This window comes from Anomaloglossus baeobatrachus, chromosome 4 (assembly GCF_048569485.1).
Source record: "Anomaloglossus baeobatrachus isolate aAnoBae1 chromosome 4, aAnoBae1.hap1, whole genome shotgun sequence".
NCBI classification, from domain to species: domain Eukaryota; kingdom Metazoa; phylum Chordata; class Amphibia; order Anura; family Aromobatidae; genus Anomaloglossus; species Anomaloglossus baeobatrachus.
The window spans coordinates 215,636,826-215,659,558 of record NC_134356.1 but is presented as its reverse complement, the minus strand read 5'-3'; positions in this window follow the sequence as shown (position 1 = coordinate 215,659,558).

Genomic DNA, 22,733 nt, shown 5'->3' with positions numbered 1-22,733 from the left:
ACTTGCAGCCTCCTACCTGCTGGAAGCCAGGCTCCTTTTCTGAATTGTTGGCCTGGTGCACAGCCATCGTTATGACGTGATGGATGGATAACATTGTGCTGAGTCTACTAATCAGAAGATGTGCCAGGGTATCACGGATGTCTAGGGGACGCAGGGGGACCTATGCTGGCCCTAAGATTGGGACCCCTGGGCTCACCCTCACCATGGATGTACACTTAATGATAGGGAGGTCTGGGTCCCCAACCTGGCCTTGTCTCCTGTTGGGCCCTGACCTAACACTCCCACACCAACAACCCATGGTTGGGCAGGACAAAAGTAATACACACCTCCCACAAGACGAAGAAAAGGGGGTAAAAGTGAAACTCACTCACACCGCAAATATCCATAAAGGGGAGACAAAAAGACACCAGAGGGGATAAACCAAAGGGGAAGGAGAAAGTCACACCAAGGAACATACAGCACAGACTTGCTGGTCACCAAATGGAGGATCACCACGGACGCCGGGATATCGCAACTGCAAGCAGAAACTATCTACGGCGGTCTCCTATTACACTCTCCAGCCTTAAAATGGAGGAGACAAGCTGTGGCAGGTAATCAGAAACCTGGCTCTCAGAAGAGTAGCACACTGCTCCAAAAAGGATAAACGTCTGCATGGCTGGAAGCAGTGAAACAACTCAGCCGACGCACAGCCGAGCTGAGTACTTAAAAGAGACCAGGTTGCCTGTCAGACTCTGCAATGTGAACAGAGTCCGATGCCGTAAAAGTAATCTGCTTGGGCACAGCGCATGACACAGGGATGCCGGTAGGTAAGATGTGGTTTGCAAGACTCCCATCCACGAGCTATAAACTACTAAAGTGGCATTTTGACTAAGGTCCTACAATTCAATTAGCTCTTCTCTATGAAATACCAAGCTTATCTTTGTTTAACTGGGCAAATTTACAATAGCTAAATGAGCAAATCTCCAAAGGAACATATTCTTCATAGGAACCAAAAATGATGGTCTACCAACCTTGACCACAGAATTTAAATGTGTATAAAGAAAAAAAAAAACAACTACTGTGAATCCTCAAAGTAAATGTGTTGTCAGAAAACAGCCTAGTGTTCAAACCAGGTTATGTTAAATGTATTTTTTTAACTATATTTTGTATCACAATGTTAAAGAAAAATCAGAAATCTTGAAATTTTCACATTGCCCATATGACCTAATATTAGATTCTTCCTGATGGGAACATGGACAAAAGCAGGAATAGACTAATTCTGACCCTAATGAAGCTTGTAATGAACATGCCCTCATCTTGGCATATATCATTGTAAGGAGAGGGGGAAAAGGTGAGCTGTCACATCAACCAATTGTGATTGGTAGATTCTGTGTTATTATTTGCATATAAGGGTGTCCCCTTGCATTGTAATTGTGTCAGTGATGATTCATTGTTTTCCTGTCTGTGATGATAATGAACCTGCTGAAATTTCACAAATCTTTAAAAAACTCTAATGTAGTAAGTATTTCAGTTTTCTTCTATTTATGACAGAGCTCTGCAATATGTGTCTCTGAATGCCTTGCAAAAATTCAACTCTTATTATAATCGGACAGCCTGTGTTTTTGCGAGAGTCACTGGTTTAGGATTTAATTCTGATTTAAGCTAAAAATGAAATACATAAAAACTGCACAATGTGAATAAAACATCCTATGCCATTTGTGCAGATGGGATTTCTGTATTTGAGCTTTAATTATATAACTGTGACCTTCTCATTATGATTGCTTCTGGGATTTTTTCAGTACAAACATTGATGTCATATTACTGGGATGTCTGATCAGTGGGGTATTGACTAATGTGGCCTCGGCCAAAGGCTAGAAAGAAGTGGCAGCAATGCTAACAAAGCACCATGCCTTTTCATTTCCAGGTATTTCTGTGCGACACGTGGTTGACTTATTATAGTCAAAGACCGAACATCTGCAAAAGGCCAAATAGATCCGTTAAAAGACAGACTAGAATGATTGTGTCTTAAAGAGGTTGGCCACTACTTTAATATTGATGGCCTATCCTTAGGGGTATTTTGCACACTACGACATCGCAAGCTGATGCTTGCGATGCCGAGCGCGATAGTCCCCGCCCCCGTCGCACATATGATATTGTGTTATAGCTGCCATAGCGAACATTATCGCTACGGCAGCTTCACACGGACTTACCTGCCCTGCGACGTCGCTCTGGCCGGCGAACCGCCTCCTCACTAAGGGGGCGGGTCGTGTTGCATCACAGCGACATCACACGGCAAGTGGCCAATAGAAGCGGAGGGGTGGAGATGAGCGGGACGTAAACATCCCGCCCACCTCCTTCCTTCCGCATAGCCGGCGTGAGCCGCAGGTAGGAGATGTTCCTCGCTCCTACTGCTTCACACACAGTGATGTGTGCTGCCGCAGGAACGAGGAACAACATCGTAACATTGGTCCTTCCGAAATTATGGAAATGACCGACGCTACACGGATGATACGATTTTGACGCGTTTGCGCTCGTTAATCGTATCAAAAACGATTTACACACTCCGATATCGACAGCGACGCCGGATGTGCGTCACTTTCAATTTGACCCCACCGACATCGCAGCTGCGATGTCGTAGTGTGCAAAGTACCCCTTAGGATAGGTCATCAATGTCTGATCACCCGGCACCTCCGCCGATCAGCGGTTCTTGGTCCAGGAGGCAGCTGGAAATGCTCAGTTCTGGAGCTGCCCTGTCTACTGATTGATTTGAATATGAGGCAGATGTGCAGTACCCTGCTGAGGTCATCAGTTTACAGGGCAGCTCCGGAACTGAGCATTTCCGGCTGCCTGCTGCCACTGCCAGCACCAAGAACAGCTGAGTGGCAGAGGTGCTGGGTGTCAATCAAACATTGATGAGCTATCCTAATGATAGGCCATTATTGTAAAAGTAATGGATAACCTCTTTAATGCTGCTTCCAAAATGCCCTAGTGATCATTTGAAGTCACAGAAATTTACATACTAGCAATATGCCATCCACATTTGTGCTGAGACAACTACTTTGCAAGAAAATTTCTATTCTAACTGAAAATTAGACAACAAACTGTAAATTGCTTTGCTTTTTCCTTTCCTTAAAGCAGGTTACTTTTTTTAACGTTCTGCTCAATGAAAGCTAAATTGCATAAATGATGCAGAAAATGCATCAGTTCTGCACAAATTGTGCAGAAATAACAGATGTTATTTTAGAACACACAGCATATACCAGTACATTTGGTGTTGGGTACTGTCACTGTGCACTTTCTCTAACAAAAGCAAATGTGGCTATTACTACCAAGTGTCTGTACAGTAAAGGGAACAAAAATTGACCTACGACTTTTCACGTCTTTGATTCCTCCCCCCCATTCCAGAATATGGTACAATGATGGTCCATCTACTCTGAAATCTCATTTTCACGACTGTATATAAAAAAGTTCAGTTTCATCTAAAAAAGTGGGACGATTATTTTCTCCCTTCCGCAGACAATCCATTTTTTAACAATATCAGTTATTAATATTTTCGTGGACCAATTACAGTTTCCTATGGTACAGAATTGCAATGTATCTGTAAACATCGAATGCTATGCAAGGTCATCGACTTTTTTTCCGGCACCCATAGACCTGAATGGGTGAGTTTCATCCAATTTCCAGAGCAACATCAAGCATGCTGCAATGCTTTACACACACAGATCCTGACAGTGAAAACAATCATTCATCTGCACTGCCCAATTCAGTAACATTGGTCTGAGCATTGTGTTTTTTTCACGGATAACACTTGGACCAAAAATATAATCCTGTGCACAAGCCTAGAAAAGTATTGACATGGAAAAATGGAAAACGGCAGACTACTTTTTACAAAAATTACTATCACACTTGAATGGGCGGCTTCTCACATTTATGTAAGAGTTTTGACATCGAAACTATCAAAACTATGGTCAAGGACATAGACTGATACTCCAGCGCTTTGTTTTAAAAGTTACAATTAATTATCCAACTTTTGTGTGTATAAATGGTCAGCTTTGATTGAAATCTGTCTCATCCACCAGAAAATTGATGTAAATGTGTAAATGCTCCCAAAAGTGTAAAGGAGTTAAGAATCCGGCATGTTCGATTTTGGACTGCCAATTTTTATCCATTCTAGAGGATGTCTGCCAGTGGCTCTCTCATAGAGAACCCAGCAGAGCCAGTACTCATGTGTAGAATAACTGGTTGGGATACCTGATGTCATCATTGACTGACAGCAATCTAAAGTATATGGCGAAATTACCAATGTGTCTGCCAATCTGTCATGAGTGTGTGATATTGGAGGGATCTGTGTTCAGAAGGTCACAGTATGTTGTTGACTGCAGATCCACTTTAGTCCCTGCTCATCATTTATGCTGAGTAGGAGCATATTTAATTCCTTCCTGTACTGGAGAGGTTATCCTGCAGGGATCTAACAGTGTATTCTCAGCTGCAACCACTCCCTTGTGCTAAATGTGTCCACTGCTCACTCCTTCCTATGCTGGCTATAGCTCATACCTATGCTGTTCACTTCGGATGAGAAAACTGAGGTGTCTCTTCAGTTGTAGCTGACAAGTTCATGTTGAAGTGGTATTTCTTGTTTCCCCTCCAACTGTTTGTCTTTCCGACCTCGTATTGTCTTATTGCAGAGGCTGGCCTTCAGTAGTAAGGGTGAGAGAGGGCTTAGACATGTGATTGGCGTACAGAGGGAAGGACCATTCTAGGGACATTAGGGAGTGAAGTGATCAGCTTCAAGTGAGTTTAGGAGGTGACCCTGCTCCTCTCTTCCTAGTTCCAGAGCCTTACATTGTATTGTTACCCTGGTTTTTCCTCTGTATTTCGCTTCTTGCCAGGTGTCTTAAGCTAGTGTCACACATCCGGCTTTTCGCCGGTTTGCCGGATTCGGCGCACGCCAGTACAGTGTATACAGTACAATGGCAGCGTGACAAGCGCCGGTCACGTGCTGTCATGTGACCGGAACATGTTACCCGGAAGATGTGGCGCTGCCATTGTACTGTATACACTGTACTGGCATGTGCTGAATCCGGCAAACTGGCGAAAAGCCGGATGTGTGACACCGGCCTTATCGGACCTGGTGTGACAGGTGCAGACACATCGTGACACAATCACAATTATTGCCACTTGTGAACCTAATCTGAGATAACTAAAAACAACTTCATTATCTGGAATAGAAAGTTTTTATTTTAGGAAGATCAATGCAAATGTAGGAAGTGAGAACTGGTTCTATTCTAACAAAATATCTATGTGTGTAAAAGGTCAACAAGACCAAATTTATTTTTGGTGAGGTTGGTAAGATTTGGTTATTGGTAAGGTAATTACTGCTAATGTTGTTCTGTATTTTTATATATCACGCAATATAAAATCTATCGATTTATATAATGATATCCTTATAACATCATTATATTTTGTGTTTCTTTTTGAAGCTGCCACATGTGGCCTCATTCATAGGGACCTATTTATGACAACTATGTTCTGGCGAAATAATTGCCTGATCTTCAAGGTTCTTATCACTGTCAAGAGAAGATCATAAGTTCTTCTTTATGAGCTACTCAGAATGGACTTCTCTATAAAACATAAACAATTGATTGATGTACTATAAAATATTTAATTGTTTTATAGTACATTGGTCCTTATATCCGGGCACCAATGATTAAATACGTGCCGTGTTTTGGAATGAATACATCTCATTTGGGCAAGCGCTCACCTTGCTATTTCCCTCAGCTCCATAAAGTAAATATTCAAAGTGTTTTCCACAAACTCGAGCAAACAGTTTACAGGAGCACTTGATGCTTTGAGCTGGATATATTTGGAGAGCATTACTGCACATTAGAGCGAGCGGTGAGTGTGCCGGAGCAATTAGTGAGAGAAGACGTCCATGTACTTTTTATTTATTCTCTGCCCTATAATACATTGAAGTGCTTGGCTAATGTATTCAGAGCAGCAATACCAAACACAAGATGCCTGAGACAATATGAGCACTGCGAGAGGTGATGCTATAGGGCAGATTACCGTTTCGTAAAGCGCCTGTCAATAACGGAAAGTGAAAAATAGACAGTGAAAGTGAAATAGAGGTGACTTATCAGGAATGAAGGAGTCTTGCAACTTTTGGTGATCCAAAAATACTAACTAAGAGGCATATGCAGAGGTCGGGATTTAATCCCTTAAGGATGCATCTGATTTTTATGATTTTGTTTCCCACACCTTCTTCCAAGAGCCTTAACGTTTTGTTTTAATTTTACTTTCTGCATAGCTGTATTAGGCCTCCTTCACACGTCATTCATTCTGGTACGTACAGTTAGGTCCAGAAATATTTGGACAGTGACACAATTTTCGCGAGTTGGGCTCTGCATGCCACCACATTGGATTTGAAATGAAACCTCTACAACAGAATTCAGGTGCAGATTGTAACGTTTAATTTGAAGGTTTGAACAAAAACCTTGATGATAGAAATTGTAGGAATTGTACACATTTCTTTACAAACACTCCACATTTTAGGAGGTCAAAAGTAATTGAACAAATAAACCAAACCCAAAAAAAATTTTTTAGTTTCAATATTTTGTTGCGAATCCTTTGGAGGCAATCACTGCCTTAAGTCTGGAACCCATGGACATCACCAAACGCTGGGTTTCCTCCTTCTTAATGCTTTGCCAGGCCTTTACAGCCGCAGCCTTCAGGTCTTGCTTGTTTGTGGGTCTTTCCGTCTTAAGTCTGGATTTGAGCAAGTGAAATGCATGCTCAAGTGGGTTAAGATCTGGTGATTGACTTGGCCATTGCAGAATGTTCCACTTTTTTGCACTCATGAACTCCTGGGTAGCTTTGGCTGTATGCTTGGGGTCATTGTCCATCTGTACTATGAAGCGCCGTCCGATCAACTTTGTGGCATTTGGCTGAATCTGGGCTGAAAGTATATCCCGGTACACTTCAGAATTCATCCGGCTGCTCTTGTCTGCTGTTATGTCATCAATAAACACAAGTGACCCAGTGCCATTGAAAGCCATGCATGCCCATGCCATCACGTTGCCTCCACCATGTTTTACAGAGGATGTGCCTTGAATCATGTGCCGTTCCCTTTCTTCTCCAAACTTTTTTCTTCCCATCATTCTGGTACAGGTTGATCTTTGTCTCATCTGTCCATAGAATACTTTTCCAGAACTGAGCTGGCTTCATGAGGTGTTTTTCAGCAAATTTAACTCTGGCCTGTCTATTTTTGGAATTGATGAATGGTTTGCATCTAGATGTGAACCCTTTGTATTTACTTTCATGGAGTCTTCTCTTTACTGTTGACTTAGAGACAGATACACCTACTTCACTGAGAGTGTTCTGGACTTCAGTTGATGTTGTGAACGGGTTCTTCTTCACCAAAGAAAGTATGCGGCGATCATCCACCACTGTTGTTATCCGTGGACGCCCAGGCCTTTTTGAGTTCCCAAGCTCACCAGTCAATTCCTTTTTTCTCAGAATGTACCCGACTGTTGATTTTGCTACTCCAAGCATGTCTGCTATCTCTCTGATGGATTTTTTCTTTTTTTTCTGCCTCAGGATGTTCTGCTTCACCTCAATTGAGAGTTCCTTAGACCGCATGTTGTCTGGTCACAGCAACAGCTTCCAAATGCAAAACCACATACCTGTAATCAACCCCAGACCTTTTAACTACTTCATTGATTACAGGTTAACGAGGGAGACGCCTTCAGAGTTAATTGCAGCCCTTAGAGTCCCTTGTCCAATTACTTTTGGTCCCTTGAAAAAGAGGAGGCTATGCATTACAGAGCTATGATTCCTAAACCCTTTCTCCGATTTGGATGTGAAAACTCTCATATTGCAGCTGGGAGTGTGCACTTTCAGCCCATATTATATATAATTGTATTTCTGAACATGTTTTTGTAAACAGCTAAAATAACAAAACTTGTGTCACTGTCCAAATATTTCTGGACCTAACTGTATGTTGCAGTTTTTATACGTACCAGAAGCATGGATATACGCAGACCCATTAAAATCAATGGGTTTGTGCACACATCAATAATTTTTTACTGACCATGTCTCTGTGCGGTGCACACACATGTCCGTGTATTCCTCACGGAGACAAGTTCGTCTTTCTCCGGCATCACTGACGTCATTCAGACGACACAGTAGTGTGATCAATGTAACACATACTAGAAAAAACATATATTTAAATAAATATATAAATTAAAAAGCATTTTTAACTCATCGATCACCCATCTCCAGCGATGCTGTCTTCAGCCGCTGCTGCCTCCTGCTTCCAGGCCGGTGAATTATGCTCATGAATATGCACTACACCACCGACCCAGAAGTAGCTGCAGAGGGGAGACAGTGGCGTCTGGACACAGCATCGAGGGAAACTTCAGCCCCACGGACAGCAGTGGCGTGGAAAGGTGAGCATAAATGCCTGATCTCAATGTATTATCATGGATAGCACACGGATAGCACATGGACATCACACATGTGCCAAAATCACAGCACAAGAAGGGACATATTCACCTTTAACACATCTGCGTAAATCGTGTATTTTTCCACTAACATGTGAAGAGGGCCTTAGGGCTTTTTTTATGAGACAATTTTACTTTTGAATGAAATGAAACCAATCACTTTATGATATACAAAAACAGTAACAAAATTCCAAGTGAAGTGAAATGATGAAAGAAATGATGAAAAACAAATGCAATTCCCGTCACAGTTTTTTGCGGTTTAGTTTTAATGGTCTTCATTGTAGTTACAATGACCTGAAATTTCTCCAGGTCTTGATGATTACAATACTATACACTATTTTATTATTTAGAGGCTCAGAAAAATTTCGAAGTTCGTAATAAAAACAAAAATTTGGTTTGTTGCCATTTTTCAAGACCTATAACTTCTTAATTTTTTTATTGAAATTGCTGCGAGGGCTTGTTTTCTTGCATGGCTAGCTGTAGTTTTACTTGCTAACACTTTGATGTATATACTGTACATTTTTATTGTTTTTCACATTGCCTTTCATTTGTTTTTTTTTCGATATTTTTTGTGCGAGATGTGGCAACTAGTGATGAGCGAGCATGCTGGGCGCTGCTCATTACTCGATCAAGCATTGGGTTGCTCGGGTACTCGCAGTGCTCAGCCGAGTATCACGGGTGCTTGGATATTTTGTCCATGAAACAAGGATCACAAAGCGCAGACTTGCTTTGCTGCATGATGTGTGGATGCACTCCAGTGACAGCCATTCACAGTTTATGAATGGCTCTCCTGGGGAATAAAACAACCTTTTCTGATGTAGTGTGTCAAAGGAAAAAAACCCTGCCTTCCTTCCCCCCTTAAATGCTCTGTATATGGCTAGCTGTATGTGGGCGGAGCAACAAACTGCCCAATCAGTGACTTCAAATATACTCGTTACTCAAGTTGAGCCCTATCAGAGCGTCTGACATGCTCGATTCGAGTACTGAGCACCCGAGCATTTTAGTGCTCGCCTATCTCTACCTAAAAGCTGCAATTTTATTTTTTATGTTTTATTTTTACTTTTATAATTTAGCATTTTACAGATCAGACTTCTACAAACTATTACACAACCATATCTATTTTTTAATTTTCAATATTTTTCTAGTTTTTGGATAGATGCTGAAAAGGAAATTATTATAGAATAGTAGAGTTGGAAGGGACTTCAAGGGCCCCGGGTCCAACCCCCTGCAAGTGCAGGTTTTCCTAAATCATCCCAGCTATATGTTTATCCAGTTTCCGCTTAAAGATTTCCATTGATGGAGAGCTCATCATAGAATTATAGAATGGTAGCGTTAGAAAGGACTTCAAGGGCCCCCGGGTCCAATCCACTTCGAGTGCTGGTTTTCTTAAAGCATGCCAGCTGTATGTTTATCCAGCTGCCTCTTGAAGATTTCCATTCATGGAGAGATCACTATATCTTATGGTAGCCTGTTCCACTCTCTGATTGCCCTCACTGTCAGAAAGTGTTTCCTAATGTCTAATATAATTATTTTCATTTTTTTACAACTTTTTTTAAAATTTCCACTTTATTTTTTAGTCCTCATAGGAGACTTAAACCTGTAATCATTTAATTGCTTGGTCTATGTTCTACAAAACTCCAAGTACCAAGATGTCAGCATTCAGCAGGTTCTGACTGCCATAATAATAATATTAATAATTTTAATAATTGTCAATGCTATAGTGCCAACATACTCCACAGCACTTTACAATTCAGAGGGGACATATACAGACAAGATCAGACATTACAGAATAACAAAATTCAACAGAAAACAAGAGGACTGAGTTCCCTGCTCACAAGCTACAATTTTTGAGAAGGGGATATAAAAAGGTAAATGGTAAAAACTGCTTGTATTGTATGGTTCAGCCATCAATATAATCAATAGAGTATTCATGAACCGATCACCAGTCAGTATGTGTACAAGTACAGGTACAGAGTGCATGGAGGGACCAAATGCTATGAGTGACCAGATAAGAAGGAAAATTTTGTAAGGGCAAAATGGCTATATTTAAACAAGTGAGGTAAGGCAATAGGCCAGTCTAAAGAAATGTATTTTTAGGGCACACTTAAAACTGTGGGTATTGGGAACTAATTGATTTGTCCTGGGTAGTACATTCTAGAGCATTGGAGCAGCTCGCAAGGAGTCTTGGAGATTGAAATGGGAGATTTGATTTATTTAGGATGTAAATCTTAGGTCATTAGTGGAACGGAAGGCACAAGTAGAGTGATAGACAGAGATGAGGGAGGGGATATAGGGTAGTGCAGAACTGTGGAGAGCTCTGTGAGTGAGATAGATAAGTTTACATTGAACTCTCTCACAGATGGGCAATCAGTGTAATGACTGGAGCAAGGTGGAGGCATCGGTTTAGCGGTTGGAGAGAAATATCATCCTGGCTGCTGCATTCAGGATGGATTGGAGAGAGGAAAGTTTAGTAAGAGGGAGAGTAATTATTGACTTGGAATGAATAAGACTAACAGTAAGCCATGACAACCCTTCTATAACCCTAATTTCATTGCAGATGGAGGTGCAAGGTGAGGACCAAGATCACGCTACTTAAACGCATCTGTCAAAGACTTATGGAGTACCCCTGAAGCCATCAGGGAGCTACAAGGTAGTACATCCTCACCAGGGTGCAGAGCCTACCCCCTAGGGACCCGGACGACCAGTGCCGGTCACACACAAAACTCCAGGTAACCCCAGTTTCCCCCGACAATCCCGCATACAATGGTACAAGGCTAGGGTCGGACCAATGCAGGGCCACCTAGAGGTGGAGTCAGTCCAGTCCACTAGTTGACCAGGTGGGAGGGGCGGACTGAGGACAGACACAGTGAGATAGTCTGAGAGGGTCGATGAGTGAAGGTGGACAGGAAGAGACGCACTGACTCAGGGTTGACAGTAACCTGGTACCCAGGAGGGTAGTTGCGGTTAAGAACGGGAAGTACTCCCAAAACTATGCACCGACTGGGTACAGGACCCTAGGACAGGTAGAAGCTCCAAGCTGGCCTGTTAACACCTGCACAGCGAGGGGACCATCAAGGACCTCGCTGACCCTAAGAATCCAAAGACTCAGTAGCAAAGGGAGAACCGGAGACAGGACCAGAGACTCTAACCACACAGACTTCATGCTACAGTAAGGCAGACAAAAGTGGACAAACCATCGAATGGGACCCCAGTTGCTCTACACCACGTGGACCCATTAGCTAGAGACAGGTGCAGGGGAAGAAGTTACCAGATTACTACACTGGCACTGGCACGAAGGGGACCTGGAGGAGAAACCAGACGGCCTCGGGTAACCAGTTACCACCAACAAGCAGTGAGTAAAGACCAGTTGCACTAAACTACTCTGTGGACTACCTTCTTCCGACACCCGTCACATCACCCATCCTCTGGGGCCCGGCCTTGCTTGCAGAGGGCCTATCATCCAGGCTGCAATTAACACCAGCCCCAGTAGTGACATTCTTCAGCGACGGCTCCATCCATATAGCCGCAACACCGCAAATGGCGTCAAGTATGAACACTAATCTAAGCCCCTGTAAATGCACCCCCATTACAAAAAGGGCCCAGGGCACAGAACTGGGCAATGGCCACCACCGTGACATTCCCAAGATAGACACCGCCCGGGACTGAGTACCCCATATCCCTGGGCGCGACTCTTACAGCAATTATTTAAGACATCAAAAGGCATGACTAGGAGCAAGCTCTAAAAGCTACGGTCTAAAGCTGGGTTCACACTAAGCGACAGCGACAACGACGTCGCTGTTACGTCACCATTTTCGGTGACGTAACAGCGACCTTGTAAGTCGCTGTTATGATCGCTGCTTAGCTGTCAAACACAGCGACGCAGCAGCGATCATAACGTCGCTGTGCTACATGTGCAGAGAGCAGGGAGCCGCGCTTAGCGCTGGCTCCTTGCTCTCCTAGGTACAGTACACATCGGGTTAATTAACCCGATGTGTGCTGCAGCTACATGTCACAGTGCAGAGAGCAGGGAGCCGCGCGCACTGCTTAGCGCTGGCTCCTTGCTCTCCTTGCTACAGTATACATCGGGTTAATTACCCGATGCGTACTGCAGCCAAGCCACATGTGCACAGAGCAGGAGCCGGCGCTGGCAGCAAGAGCGGAGGCTGGTAACGAAGGTAAATATCGGGTAACCAGGGAAAGGTCTTCCCTTGGTTACCCGATGTTTACGCTGGTTACAGCTTACCGCAGCTGCCAGTGCCGGCTCCTGCTCGCTTCATTTCGTCGCTCTCTCGCTGTCACACACAGCGATGTGTGTGTCACAGCGGGAGAGTGACGACCAAAAAATGAAGCTGGACATTCAGCAACGACCGGCGACCTCACAGCAGGGGCCAGGTCATTGCTGGATGTCACACACAGCGACAGCGACGGGACGTCGCTGCAATGTCACAGAAAATGGTGACGTAGCAGCGACGTCGTTGTCGTTGTCGCTGTGTGTGACACCAGCTTAAGTGTCATAAGTGTTTTCTTATCTGATTTTTATCAGTGCTTGGGAAATGTGCCAGTTTTTACTATCAATCTTTGATCAGTAATCTTCACATATGAATAAATAAATAAATTACAAAGCTTCTCCTATCCATTACAATGTTAATCATTGACAGTAAAAAGAAGGCACGATGATGCTGTCCATGTGCTGTTCGTGATTTTTATGGACCCATTGACTTGTATAGGTGATTTTCATCCTTAACCAAGATAAAAAAAATGGACATTTTTCCGTAAACCATTTTACATGGTCCGTAAAAATACAATGATGTTTGGGCAACCCCATAGACTATTGTCACGCTTCCCGGTCCCCGTGCCCCGCTCTCCGGTCCCCGTGGCCCGCTCCCCGGTTCCCGGCGGCGTCCCCTGCTCACCACTCTGGTCCCGGCCTCCTCTTCCTCGCCTGCGCCCTCCATGTGTCCTGCTCCCCGCTCCCGGCGCCCCTCTGCGACGTGGGACACTCAGTCGGGCACTCCTGCTTCCTCTGCACCGCTCCCTGGACTGGCTTCTGGCACACGGGCCAAGCGCATGCGCATTAGGGCTTGCGCGCAGTCATTGACCTTCTCTTAAAGGGCCAGCACCTAGAAACAGGAAATTGCATAGACAGGTACAGGGTATATTAGGATTCTCTTTCCTGGTTGCGGGGCCTGTTCTATGTGTTTAGTAAGCTAGGAGTTCAGGTCCCCGTATTGCTGTGTCCAGTATTAACCCCTGTCTGTCTCGCAGAGCCTGTCCTGCCACGCCAGCCGGTCCTGACCAAGTCCGTTCCAGTTCTACTGACGGTGACTTCGGCGGAAGTTCCACCACCTCTGCAGCTCCACCAGTCTCCAGTCCCTGGCTCCGTTTGGTGACCCGTCCCCTCACTCAGCAGGTTCCGGATTCCGCCTGACCCTACAACCCGGCCTCGGACCCTGAGCCTCGTCACCCGGATTACCGTCTAGTACTCCGTGTTCTCAGTGACATCTACTTTCCAGCTCTCCTACGGACTGTCTTGCTACCAATAGTGCTTCGGCTGCCGTGCATCAAGACCCTCTGGCGGGGTGACCGGCCTGGCTGCCTCACCAAGGGAACCGGTGTACGGTCCAGTGTTTCCACCACCCGGACGTAACAGCTAGAACAGGCCATGGATCCCGCCGAAGCACTAGCGGCCCAGCTGGGCAACTTGCAGTAGGAACTCAGGCGACAGCGCGAGACCCAGTCCCGCAGGCTGGCCTTCATGTCCTCGGTGGATGACCGTCTGAACACGCTGCAAGCAACTGCCACGTCCCTGGCATCTCAGGCTTCTACAGCACAGTCCACGGCCACAGTTCCCAAGCCGGCTTCCTCGGAAGCTTCTAAACTCCGCTTGGCCTCTCCACCTGATATGCCGGAGATCCTAAGACCTGCAGAGGATTCTTGAATCAGTGCTCCCTCCACTTTAAGCTGCTTCCGCACCTGTTTGCCTCTGACCAAGCCAAGGTGGCGTTTGTATTGTCCCATCTGGAGGGAGAAGCACTGGCCTGGATGAACCCTTTATGGGAGAAGGAGGATCCGGTAACCACCAACATCCAGGAATTCCTGCAGGCTTTTCGTATTACCTTTGACGAGCCCGGACGCGCCTCCACGTCCGCCTCATCGCTCCTCAGGCTACGTCAGGGGACTTTGACGGTGGGCCAATATGCTATCCGCTTCCGCACCTTGGCCTCAGAATTAGGGTGGAACAATGAGGCACTAACCACCGCCTTCTGGGAGGGACTCTCGGGCCGTATTACGGATGAGCTGGCTGGTCGTGACGTGCCTTCCACCCTGGATGCCCTGATCGCTCTAGCGACCCGAGTGGATCTTCGCTTTCAGGAACGAGCCAAAGAGGTGTCCCGCGAGAGGCGTCCGATACGGCACTCCTCCCCACCACTGAAGTCCATCGCTCCCCAGTCGGCGTCACCTGGCGCTTCTACCTACGAGCCCATGCAGATTGACCGCCTGAGGCAGTCTGAGCAACGCAGAGCAGAACGACTAGCAAAGGGTCTCTGCTTCTACTGCGGAGATGGCACACACCTGCTACGCTCCTGTCCCAAGAAGCCGGGAAACTCCAAAGCCTAGGCTTGGTAAGAGAGGCCACCCTAGGTGCTGGGACTCTCTCAGACTCCGTTACATGGACTGTTCAAGTGACTACAGAAGAGACCCGGTTCACGGCAGAGGCATATCTCGATTCTGGAGCAGCAGGCAACTTCATCCAGCAGGCCACGGTGGATAAGTACCAGGTGCCTGTTCTCCCACTAGAAAAACCGCTGGTGATCGCCTCTGTAGATGGGAGACCCCTCTCTGACACCGTCTCGTTGACCACCAAGCCTGTGGAATTACGGATCGGTGCCCTGCACACCGAAAATATCACCTTCTACGTCCTCCCGCGCATGTCTCATCAGATCCTGCTGGGACTCCAATGGTTACGGGCACACGAACCGTCGGTCAGCTGGAGTACAGGTGAAATTACCCGATGGGGCTCCTCGTGTCACGAGAGATGCCTGAAATCCATACAGCCCATCCGACGACCTCCGGTTCCAGAGTCTCTAACAGGACTGCCTTCTGCCTACTAGTCCTTCACGGACGTGTTTGATAAAAAGGAGTCAGAGGTACTACCGCCTCATCGTCCCTACGACTGTGCCATCGACTTACTGCCTGGAACTACGCCTCCTAGAGGAAGGATATACCCCTTGTCCCCTGCTGAAACATGGGCCATGTCTGCCTATATCACCGAGAGCCTGGCAAAGGGGTTCATTCGGAGATCCTCATCCCCTGCCGGAGCAGGTTTTTTCTTCGTCAAGAAGAAGGAAGGTGATCTGCGCCCTTGCATTGACTACCGGGGATTAAATCAGATCATCGTAAAAAACAAATACCCTCTGCCACTCATCCCCGAACTATTCGATCGGCTCCGAGGAGCTCGTGTATTCACCAAGTTGGACCTCCGTGGGGCCTATAACCTGGTTCGCATTCGCTCTGGAGACGAATGGAAGACCGCATTCAACACTCGGGATGGGCACTACGAGTATTGTGTCATGCCCTTTGGTCTGTGCAATGCTCCGGCAGTCTTCCAAGAACTGGTGAACGATGTGTTCAGAGACCTCCTCTATGTCTGTGTCGTGGTGTATCTGGACGACATCCTGGTCTTCTCTCCGGACCTACAGACCCACAGAGAGAACGTGCAGCTAGTACTCCAAAGACTTAGAGAGAACCGTCTGTACGCCAAGTACGAGAAGTGCGTCTTTGAAAAGTCGTCTCTTCCCTTCCTGGGTTATGTAATCTCGGACACTGGCCTGCAGATGGACCCAGAGAAAGTGTCTTCCATCCTCAACTGGCCTCCTCCTTCCGGACTGAAGGCCATCCAACGCTTCCTCGGCTTTGCAAACTATTATCGTCAATTCATCCCGCACTTCTCTGCCCTGACTGTGCCTCTCTCTGCCTTGACTAAGAAGGGAGCTAATCCTAAGGACTGGCCACCAGCGGCTGATGCCGCGTTCTGCTCTTTGAAACAGGCGTTTGCTTCTTCCCCGGTTCTCCATCGCCCTGAATTGAACTGACAGTTCACCTTGGAGGTGGATGCCTCCTCCTCAGGGGCCGGGGCAGTGTTGATGCAGAAATCCTCCACCGGGAAGATGGTCACTTGCGGATTCTTCTCCAAGAGCTTCTCGGCACCCGAACGCAACTACACCATCGGTGATCGGGAGTTACTGGCCATCAAGCTGGCCTTGGAGGAATGGCGCTACCTCTTGGAGGGAGCAGTATACCCCGTGATCATCTACACAGACCACAAGAATCTGGAGTACCTACGGTCAGCCCAAAGACTGAACCCGCGACAAGCCCGCTGGTCCTTGTTTTTTGCTCGATTTGATTTCCAACTCCATTTTCGGCCCGCAGATAAGAACGTGCGGGCAGACGCCTTGTCTAGGTCCTTCATGCCCATGGAGCAGGAGGAGGAGACGTTCCAGTCCATCATCAGCCCCAGTAAAGTTATTCAGGTGGCTCCTGTCGCTCTGACTCAAATACCCCCAGGGAAAACCTATGTCTTAGATACTGACAGACAGAGAGTCCTGCACTGGGGTCATGCCTCGAAGATCACCGGCCATGCTGGTCAGAAGAAGACTTGGAGTATGATTGCCCGTCACTATTGGTGGCCGTCCCTCCATAAAGACGTCGCAACCTTCGTCTCAGCCTGTCCATCCTGTGCCCGGAACAAGACACCCAAGCACCTACCATATGGATGTCTTCTGCCTCTGCCCATTCCTTCCGTTCCGTGGCAACATATTGCAATGGACTTCATTACGGACTTACCCTTGTCCTCTGGACACACAGTCATATGGGTTGTGGTGGACCGTTTTTCAAAGATGGCTCACTTCGTTCCCATGGCCGGGCTGCCCTCTGCCCAGGAGCTAGCTGACTCCTTCATACAACACATATTCCGATTGCATGGCTTTCCTGCACACATTGTGTCCGACAGAGGAACTCAGTTTACCTCGCGCTTCTGGAGGGCTCTCTGCAAACATCTGGGAGTATCCTTGGACTTTTCTTCGGCCTTCCACCCTCAGTCGAATGGCCAAGTGGAACGGGTCAATCAGATCCTGACCTCCTTCCTGCGCCACTACGTCAACATCCATCACAACAATTGGTCCACGCTCCTTCCTTGGGCTGAATTCTCCCACAACCAATACATCAGCGAGTCCACCTCCAGCTCTCCCTTCCAGGTCGTTTACGGACTTCAGCCTTCTGTCCCGTTGCCAGTATCCTCGGCTTCCGATGTCCCCGCGGCAGATGCTCTGGCCCGGGACTTCTCAGCTATATGGAACTCTGTCAAGACTTCCCTAGAGCGTGCTTCTTTGCGGATGAAGAGACATGCGGACAAGAGGCGCCTGGATCCCCCGTGTTTCTCCCCAGGTGATCTGGTCTGGCTTGCATCCAGATATGTCCGATTGAAGTTACCATCGTACAAGTTGGGTCCTCGTTACATCGGGCCGTTTAAAGTCATCAGCAAGATTAATGCAGTCTCCTACAAGCTGCAGCTCCCGGCCACGATGCGGATACCCAACTCCTTCCATGTCTCCTTGCTCAAGCCTGTTGTCCTTAGTCCCTTCTCCGCTGGTGCCGGTACTGCTCCTCCTCCCATCGCTGATGATGACATCTATGCGGTAAGGGATATCGTGGCCATGAAGACCGTGCGAGGTCGGCAATACTTCCTGGTGGACTGGGCGGGTTATGGTCCCGAGGATAGGTCCTGGGAGCCCCGGGAGAATGTTGGCACTCTTCTGATTCGTGCCTTTCTGTCCTGGTTGCGGGGAGGGGGCATGGGGGAGGGGGTACTGTCACGCTTCCCGGTCCCCGTGCCCCGCTCTCCGGTCCGCGTGGCCCGCTCCCCGGTTCCCGGTGGCGTCCCCTGCTCACCACTCCGGTCCCGGCCTCCTCTTCCTCGCCTGCGCCCTCCATGTGTCCTGCTCCCTGCTCCCGGCGCCCCTCTGCGACATGGGACACTCAGCCGGGCACTCCTGCTTCCTCTGCACCGCTCCCTGGACTGGCTTCTGGCACCCGGGCCTCGCGCATGCGCATTAGGGCGCTCGCGCGGTCATTGACCCTCTCTTAAAGGGCCAGCACCTAGAAACAGGAAATTGCATAGACAGGTACAGGGTATATTAGGATTCTCTTTCCTGGTGGGCGGGGCCTGTTCTACATGTTTAGTAAGCTAGGAGTTCAGGTCCCCGTATTGCTGTGTCCAGTATTAACCCCTGTCTGTCTCGCAGAGCCTGTCCTGCCACGCCAGCCGGTCCTGACCAAGTCCGTTCCAGTTCTACTGACGGTGACTTCGGCGGAAGTTCCACCACCTCTGCAGCTCCGCCAGTCTCCAGTCCCTGGCTCCGTTTGGTGACCCGTCCCCTCGCTCAGCAGGTTCCGGATTCCGCCTGACCCTACAACCCGGCCTCGGACCCTGAGCCTCGTCACCCGGACTACCGTCTAGTACTCCGTGTTCTCAGCGACATCTACTTTCCAGCTCTCCTACGGACTGTCTTGCTACCAATAGTGCTTCGGCTGCTGTGCATCAAGACCCTCTGGCGTGGTGACCGGCCTGGCTGCCTCACCAAGGGAACCGGTGTACGGGCCAGTGTTTCCACCACCCGGACGTAACAACTATACCTGAAAACAAAGGATAGAACATTTACCTGACTCATGGACATCTGAATGAGGCCTTAGAAGAAAATGTCAACTATATATGGCAGCCAACACCTGCTCTAGGTAAAGTCGACATAGCTCATTAGCTGCTCCATCCACCCACAGCCTCTCCATGACATAATAGTATCAGGGGGAAAGAATAAATATTAGACTTCATTTACTCCAATCTATAGGATAGGAACTGTTCCCCGTGTACATACCGTATATGAGGCACACAATACAAATTATGTAGGCTGTGATTCATCTGTTTTATAAAACAATGAAGGATAGAGAGAAGAAAAAGTGGCTCATGTATTACTCATGGCATCTTTGGAGGTAAAGTACAGTTACTTTTGTTCTTGAAAGTTTATTAGCCAGTATGGCAATCATACAGGTTTGAAAAGTGAAGCCACATAAACAGTATTTACCTCTATGAGTAAGAATAAGCCAGTGATAAACAAATGATCCACAAGAGTCCATATACCAGGATACAGACCCTTATGTTTCCATGGGGAAGATGCTAAAAAAACCTGAAAAGTCAAGTCCAAATATTAACCTTCTTTCAAGAAGTCCAATAGTGCTAATAGTTAAGAGAAACAGAAGTATCAAAGAAGGCACTACATTACTAATGAAAAGCCACTTGTTGCAGTTGTTAGGGCATAATGTATAAGACTGGGTTCACACTGTATTTTTCCCATCAGTTCTATTTTCTCTTAGAGAGACAGAATGTCAGGATCTTTGCAAATGGATTCATCCAAACTGTCTTGGGTTCTCTACAAGTCATTCTGCCAGTGTGAACAGACACTTTTCACCACATATTTCATTTATGCCTTTAGGATTTTTTTTTACTCCATGAAACTTAGGGCCCCTTTCACATTGCGTTTATACCTACGTTCACTAGTCCTGTCGGGGCTTCAGTCCGAACTCACCCCCGCAAAATGGGTTTCGGACGCATGCGCCAATGCGGCCAGTGACTATAATGGTGCAGATGGAGTCACCGTGTGCTATGTTTTGCAACATTTTCGGGCAAGCAATTTTACAAACACATATCCAATAAAGAAAAAGGGCAGCAATCAAAATGGTGCACAATGAGGAAATAAATGCTAAAAGAGTGAAATAACTGAAGTATTAGGCACCAAGGAAAGATATATAGAGCAAAATAGAGGCTGAAAACACCTAAGAGACTGATTAAACCTATAGAAAAAACATGTACAGCCAAGGTAGGTGTGAATATAATTTAATGGAATTTATTATAATAAATAGCAATAATAAATAAAAGTGTGTCCACTTTCCATTTCCAAGTGACGTCTGTGGGACCTCCATGTGACCTTTGTATGATTTTATATATCAACAGTTTAACAGGTATATGATCAAATAGATTCTTAGATTGAAATAGCAATGTATTAATAAATGATCCATATGATTTTTTTTTTAAAAAATTGTTTAAAAGAACTGAAGTCCTCAGTGGTTGACAACTCAGGTCTCTTCATCAGGCTCAGTATTATACAAAATCTGAAGAGTCACATAATTATACACAACAGGACATAGAATGGGGCAGTAAATAAGACAAGTTGTGTGAAGCAGAACTATCACTATGGCAAGAGGCCAAACTGTTGTGGCCATAAATATTGCAGCAGTTCATAGATAAGCAGTGTGAAAGTTTTATTGTCCTCTTATTGGGGTTTGGTCCAGAGTTGTGATTCCCCCAGATGCTCTGAAGAGCACATTTCTTAACAGACATAAATCCATGTGACACATTCATTCCTGCTCTGAATGTGTCAAAGGTCATCATAAGTTTGTACTCCCAAAGTCTCCTGTCTCTCTGGGACTTGAAATTTCCTTTTAATACCAGCAATTTCATGATGTTGTGGTCTGGGTTACAAAAATGTTTGGCCACAGGTAGATCTATCCTTTTTTCTCTAATTGTGTGGCAGTGAGAATTCATACTTTTCCTGAGCTTTTGTACTGTCTCCCCTACATACATCCCCTACAGACCCCCAGTTGGACATTTGGTACATATAATTAAGTACACCACATTAGTTGTGGTGCAGCTGAAGGTACCTGGGATCTTCTGGTCCTGATGTGATCTGGGTATCTTTGTTTTGTCCGTTGTCAGTATAAATGGACAGGTCTTACATTTTTTCTGGTTGCAGGGAAGTGTTCCTGTTGTTATTGGAGAGGACAGGGAGCTTCTGACAATGATGCTTCTTAGATTCGAGAGCTGCCTAAAACACAGAAGTGGGGGGTCTGGAAAAATAGATTTTAATTGGGCATCTTTTTGCAGTAATGGTTGTAGTTTCCGTGCAGCTCCCCTTAACATCTCCAGATTTGGATTGTAGGTGATTACAAGAGGGACCCGGTTGTTTTCTTCTTTAGTTTTATAATGTAGGAGCTGGTTTCTTGATATTCTGGTGGCTCTTGTAATCTGGTTTTCAATTGTTCTTGGGTGGTAGACTTAAATCAACTTGTCTTTTTTACTGCCCCATTCTATGTCCTGTTGTGTATAAATCTTCAGATTTTGTGTTATACCATGCCTTATGAAGAGGCCTGAGTAGCATGGAAAGCTTGCTATTATCACCATCTTTTCAGTTAACCATTAAAAGTTATCAACCACTGAAGACTCTTAAGGGGGCTTTACACGCTACGATATCGTTAAGGTTTTGTCGTCGGGGTCAAGTTGTTAGTGACGCACATCCGGCGTCATTAACGATATCGCAGCGTGTCACACTGACCAGCGACCTTAAGCGACCTCAAAAATGGTGAAAATCATTCACCATGGAGAGGTCGTCCCAAACCCAAAAATCGGTAAGGGTTGTTTATCCAGGTGGTTCATCGCTCATGCGGCAGCACACATCGCTATGTGTGACACCGCAGGAGCGAGGAACGTCTCCTTACTTGCCGCCGGCCACAATGCGGAAGAAAGGAGGTGGGCAGGATGTTACGTCCTGCTCATCTCCGCCCCACCCCTTTGATTGGCCGGCCGCTTAGTGACGTTGCGGTGACGTCGCTGTGATGCCGAACGTCCCTCCCCCTTGAAGGAAGGATTGTTCGGCAGTCACAGCGACACCGCTGACCAGGTAAGTATGTGTGACGCTGCCGTAGCGATAATGTTTGGTACGGCAGCGATCACAAACCATCGCATGCACGACGGGGGCAGGTACTTACACGCTCGCTATCGCTACAAATTGCTAACGATATCACTACCGTGTAAAGCCCCCTTTAGTTCTTTTAAACAATTTTTTTTATCTCTGCTGGCTAACACGGTACAAAGACATATTATGATATTTTATGCACCCATAGACATAGATAGATGAGTCTCATCTGATAACTGAATTCTGTGATTTTTTTTTTCTCATGGACACCAGTTATAGTGCAAACAATCATCTGTACAGCCTTCACACGTTCAGGCAAAAAAACAAACGTTTTGCAGTGACAATTGGGGATTTCTGTGGGCCATCCGTCTGTCAATGTGTGTGTCATCAGTATGCTGTCTGTGTGTTATCTGTGTGACATCTGGATAGCAGACAGACAGTATGAACTTGAATC